The sequence below is a fragment of the Pagrus major genome, chromosome 14 (genome assembly GCF_040436345.1).
Source record: "Pagrus major chromosome 14, Pma_NU_1.0".
Classification (NCBI taxonomy): domain Eukaryota; kingdom Metazoa; phylum Chordata; class Actinopteri; order Spariformes; family Sparidae; genus Pagrus; species Pagrus major.
Window position 1 is genome coordinate 11,129,335 of NC_133228.1, and position 6,365 is coordinate 11,135,699.

A 6,365-nucleotide genomic window follows, 5' to 3' on the forward strand; every position below is an offset into this window, starting at 1 on the left:
CAGAGGGACAGGTTTGGGAGTAACAATATGCTACGCGGTGATTTACTGTGTCAGTGCATGCAGTGACATATTGTAGGCCTGGGAATATGAGAGACGGTGCAATGGTTTACACTGCTGTTGTTTTTATATGGACTGACTTTGTATTTCTGTAATGTATCAACGAGTTAGTGGTAATGTTATTTGTTTGTAAATGTGCAGAAGAAAATGCATATATTTATAAGGTTGTTTTTCCCTTTAGCGTTGTTAGCATTCCAGACGTTTAGCGTAAGAGCTGGGTTGCGATTGATTGCGAAGGAAGGGACCGAAATGAAAATGGTAATGGCCAGACACAAAACCAAATCATGTGTTTTCCAGCTTCCTTTTATCATTAATCTGCATCTGCAATCCTCAGCCAGCCGCACTGGGTTATGTGAAGTAGAGGGAGAAGTCTTATGGGGGAAGGAGAAACTTCAGAAGACTAATATAAAAGTTTTTTGAAAAGTTTGATTTCAAGCTGAGAAGAAAAAAAATACTAACAGCATATAATTAAAACAAAATTCATGTTTTCCTTGACTGAAAGTGAGCAGTGATAGCTAAGGTTTAATGTGTTTTTTTACTCAATAATGGGTAAGTTGAGTTTTGGAGTAGCACTGATTTACTTTAGGCTTGACTGTAGAGTGAGAAGATGTCTCCTTGTTGTATGAAACAGGGCGTAGAGGCGTTAGACTGAATCCAAAGAATTTGGAAATGGTGCCGTGCCAGGATGAGGAAGCCATTGTTAGAGGAACAGTTCAACATATTGGGACACATGTAGCCTGCTTGCTTTCTGACAGAGAGTTACATGAGAAGATTAATACAACACTCTTATGTGTGCAATAAATGTGAAGCGACAGCTAGCAGTTAGCTTAAAGGTGCAATATGTAAGAATTGTAGTTGGATAAATTCAAAAATGAACTCAAATGTTCAACATATGTGAAGAAAAAAAAGATGTTTTCACTTTGTATTGTGTTAGCATGCTAACCAGCTACCCTTTCCCGTCCAGTTCCAGAGCTACAGTGCTAGTGATTAAACACCAACACATACCCAGTGCTCAGAGCTCCCTGCACGGACCACTAACTGCACAGCTAACTGAGCTAACTAGCTAATAGCAGTTATTTGGTGATATGGCCCCTTTTTGTATGAGTTTTACAGGTGGCCAGCTTAGTTTAGCCTAGCTTAGCATAATGACTGCAGAGAGGGGGAAAGAGCTAGCCTGGCTTTGTCCAAAATCTCTTCAAAAACTTAAGTGTAAAGACGAAAATGTACTATTTTACAACATTTTTACATTTCTGTTAGCTTCAAAGGGTTTGGTAGGCAGCCAGGCAAGCAGTTTTTCCTTGTTTCCAAGCTAATTTAACAGTCTGATAGCATTAGCTTCATATTTAGCATCTCACCTACCAGAAAGCAAATAAGCATAATTCCCAAAATGTTGAACTGTTGCTTTACGTCACATGATATGTGCCATTGTTGCATGGGCTACTTGTCATCTTAGCTTGAACTATATTGCAGTTGACAATTGTCTACATTCCTCCAAGCAGCAGTCATTTACATTTGCCTGAAGTTCATATGGTGCATATTTTCCTCCTGTACATTCCAGACAAAGAAATATTTAATTTAAAGATGGTGTATACATCATGATTTGTTGTTGTTTGTAGCCTATTACATCCGTTCTTCCATCAAATAAGCTGTTTGACATTAACCAAGTTTTTTTTTTAAAAAACTTGTTCTCTAATTAATTTATTGAATGTTCGTTTTTTTTATTATTTTATTTGACTTTGTTGAGTCTAAACTGTCCTGCCGCCACCTAACCATCGTCTTCGCATGTGTCTCAGTTCAAGAGTGGTTTCAAACAACCGGGCTTCATCTGACGTGTGAAGTGAGTGAATGTTTTGAACTGTGAACATGCGGAGACAAGTGTCCGGATGGGGCGTCAGTATGCGTTGAATGTTCACCCATATACCTGTCATTAAGCCTTTTCTCTTAGATGAATGTCAAAGAATGATTTATTTTTCTCATCCTACTGTGCCACCCAACTGCTGCACATCAACTCAGGTTCTATTATCATGTGTAGTTAAAGTGACCGAGCTGTTAAAGGCAGGGAGTCCCCCAAGGTGGTGTATTAGTCCCACTACATTTTTTAATTACATGGGAGAAGATTGTTGTTCGAGAAGCTTGACTTAAAAGTTTACTTTTCCCCTCAAGCCTGGTTTCCCATTTTGAAGCTGTTCTATTGTGAAAGTAGACACTGTTGTTCTTTTTTTCTACCTTGAGACTATAAGGTTCATTATGGGGAAAATGAGAAGAGCTGGGAGGTTTTTTTTTTGTAGCAAGAGGAATTTGAAACCCATAGGGAACCATTTTTAAGTGACCATCGTGCTGCCCTCAACCTACTCATTTGTGAATGTGAAATGCACATTTTGTATAACTAAAAGATCAAAAAAAGAATTATTTTTAATGTTCCCTTGTGCATCTCTGACTTTTTTGGGGGGGAGGAAATGTTTACCTTCAGTGTTTCTTTTCCATAAATGAAAAAATAAAAAAACGGAAAATAAATGTTAAAGATCAATGTAAAAACTTGTAGTTTGTGTCATTAAAGAAAATTGAATGTTTATGTGCAGACACACAGATAGTTCCCAGAATCCTTCTGCTCACAGTCCAAATCACTTGCCAGACCGAATCAATCTGAAAGAGCAGGAAACAGAGGAGCAGAAGTACAGAAACGCTAATCAATATTGTTGCTGTTTCTATTCCCTGGCTTCTCCTTGTGGGAAAGCAAAAACCAACAAACAGGGTCAACTGGCCTGCGAAAGACTATTTAGACTTTGAGAGCAGAGAGCAGAGGGATTCATTAGTGCTCACTGAATCTCAACGTTGGCAAACATACTGACAGAAAAGGGTCAATTCATACGGCGCACTGTGGACTCTGTGAATGTGCACAATAATACAGATGCAGTCCTTAATGATGATGAGGTTAACCCGGGTAAAAGCCATTATCCTAAATGTATTTCCTGTATTGAGTATACATTTATCACGGAGGAAATGCAAAGAGAAACAGATGAATGTCTGTATTACTTTATATGGTATTATACTAACTGCTACGAGGTTGATTTTCTACTACTGCCACTTCCATTACCAGCTGAAGACTGAGACTGTCTCATCCAGAAACACCTGCCCCCGAACGCATTGTACAAAAATGATGGACTGGACATGATTTTTCTTTACAAAAAACAAGCCCCTTCCCAATTTTATTTGTGGTTTCACCTTCCACACATGATCTCATAGTAAAATAGGCCTGACTACTGATTGGTACCATTCAGTTTGACATTAATATGATCGTGTTCCCCTGGAATAATAATTTTCTAGCCCCTATATTGCATAATAGCAGTTGGATTAGCAATAGCAGCCCCAGTTGACTTCTGTGGGTGTCGGTACAATTTTCAAACACTTACTTTCTCTCTATTTCATTGTTTCAAACATTAAAAGTGGAAAACATGTATCACTATCGATTGTGATATTTTTGGTGAAATAATTATTTTATGGGTGGTTATGGTCTCAATTTTTTATGTTAAATTCCTGCCAGGATGTTAGATAGTTAGCATACATACAGTATATTAGCTAGCAATTAAATAAAAAGTTCAACCGATATGTTAATGGACTTTAAAATATATTTAAAATAGCAGGAAATTAGTTTTTAATGGTGAATATTTTTCTGAGGGGGTACCCTCAGGGCTGGATTGAATGGACAGATTACCCCAGGCAGACTTTTTTCAGGCCCTGACTGGAGATTTTTTTTAGATTTTTTAAATATTTTAAAATGTATGTTAAACATTATTTGAAGTAGACACTTCTTTCCTCTTCTGTCTGGGCCCCCTAGTGGCAACATGGCCTAGAATGTCTATGCCTAGATCCTCCCAGGGTGCCCCCAGTAGCTTCAGTCATCCCCAATGTTGTCACCTTGAGCAATTGGCAAAATTATGACACAAGTTGCAAAATGATGCATAATTTTTACAAAATGTCCAAGCTACGCTTTAACTTTCAACAAAGAGCTGGCACTGTCACTCATCGGAAAGAATCAGAATACCATCCCTTCATATGATGAGCCACTCTTACGCCTCTCCCCTCAAATAATTTTCGTACACTCCCTAAACTTGTCCTAAGTCCCACCAGTAATGTAAAACATGTCCACAGGTAAACTCAACTGCAGTGAACAGCAATATAAGGTTAACTGTCTTGATTCCAAAAGGATAAAAACTATGTCAGCTCCTTTGAATTATGGATACATATCCTGACTCTCTTGGACAATCATGTTATCCTCCAGGCTCCTGAAAAAAAATGAAAAAGAGTTGGAAAGGAGAGACACAAACGCACATGATATGTAACATTAAAACCACTTTATTTCAAATATATTAAAGCTTTGCACGTGTTTCATTCAAACATATTCACACCTTCTGTTAATTTACGCACAGGAGACATGATTATTATGGAGGCACATTCAGACTCCGTTCAATTTATTCTGTTTACAAACAACACAGTGAGCTCAGTCGTCCGCGTCGATCCGGTTCGCCTCCTCTGTCGCAAGTCACCAGCGCCGGCAAGGCAGTAGATTGCGCAGTCATCTCCACAAGGGGTAATATGACAACCCGACCAACAGCACAAACTACTACCTCAACCAGAGCGTGGCCCCTCGACGCTCTCTGCCTTTTTCTTTTGTCCTCTTTGGGATCTCTCCGCTCAGTCAGTCTGTGTCGCTGTGCGTAAAAGCGCACGGGGGGGGAAAAATGGCGTGCGCGCAAAACGTGGCCGCAATAAATCGAGACAAAAACCCCACCCAAAGAAAAGGAGGAGAAAAAAAAAACACCTCCTGTACCTATCCCATATTTCCTGCACCTCCTCCTCTCCTCGGATGACCTCAGTGAAAATGACATATGGCAGGTGAGGACGGCGGGGCTCCCCGTCTGTTTCCTGAGTGCCACGGGCGACATTCATCCCCGTGTCAGACCCACAACAAGGGATCGTGGAGGCTGTAAATGTTGTTTTGGCATGATGACATTAAAATTCAGTCCGCATGACATGAATGAATCGGAAAAAACAATATATGATCTGCGGGATTCTGCAGACTCCAGACATCGAAACGTGAAATTACGCGTAAAAATCACCATAGACACATGACAGTATGTATTAGTTTGAACTAGCACGAAATAAAATGACCAAAAATGTAAAATGTAAAATAGGAAAAACTGATTTTAGTCTTTTGTTTGCGTAATGAAGCAAAAGCAATCAGCAGCAGACAAGCGAACAAAGTCAACATGAACTCACAGCTGTGATTCTATAGAAATATTACCAGGGTTTAGTTGGATCAGAGAGGACGCAGGAAAACCCCACACCGACTCCTTCACCTTGCAGCTGAACTGCAGCAGACTGTTTTATAATCTATTGTTGTCTGTCTCTGTCTCTGCGTCGCGCAGGAAAGTTGTCTCGCCGTCAAACCCGCTCGATCCAAAACACGAAGCCGTGTAGAAAATCCACAGCGGAGCGACGAGCCGCTGTCTCTGCCCTTTTTCTCCCCGCAAATGCCGCATGTCAGGTAGGTGTGGAAAATGAGTGGAACTGGCGGAGCGGCGTGGATAAAATTCGCGGGGAACGTCAGGACGGGTGTAGGCACGAGCGGAGAGCAGAGGAAAACGCAGAGGTCTCACTCCGACGGGTTTTCCGAACTCCTGCAGAGGGAGAGAGAAGGTGGCAGAGTGCGCCATCAGCTGGCCGCACTCAAGACATCTGTCTCAGGACAACAGCAACAGACCACGATGATAATAATTTTACCATTAACACACAGTGGAATGTTTTACGAACCATTTATTAAACAATTTATTGTAAAGTTGCAACTGATGTATGAAAAATAATTATGGTAATTACAGAACAAAACCATTTTTCATTCTAACCAGTATCAACTTACTTTATTGTTAAGTTAACTTAACTTAAGTTACTTAAAAATCTTATTTTTCCCACCTCTCTTCTCATTAGCTAATAAATGGTGTCAGGTGAATACAAACATTTTTAAAAATCAGTGGTGGAAAGTAACTAGGTACTAGTTACTACCTTTTACTCGACTACATTTATCTGACAACTTTATTAGTTCCTCTGAAGATTCACATTAATAATATAAAATATAATCAACAAATACGCTACATTATGATGTATTATTAGTAGTTAAAGGTGCAACATGTAAGAATTTCAGTTGAAAATTAACTAAAATTGTCACCAGAATATGAAGATATAACAATTTTGATGTGTCAAAGGCACTGATGTGTTGTGTTGCAGAGATATCGGCTAAAGTTAGCATGCTAACT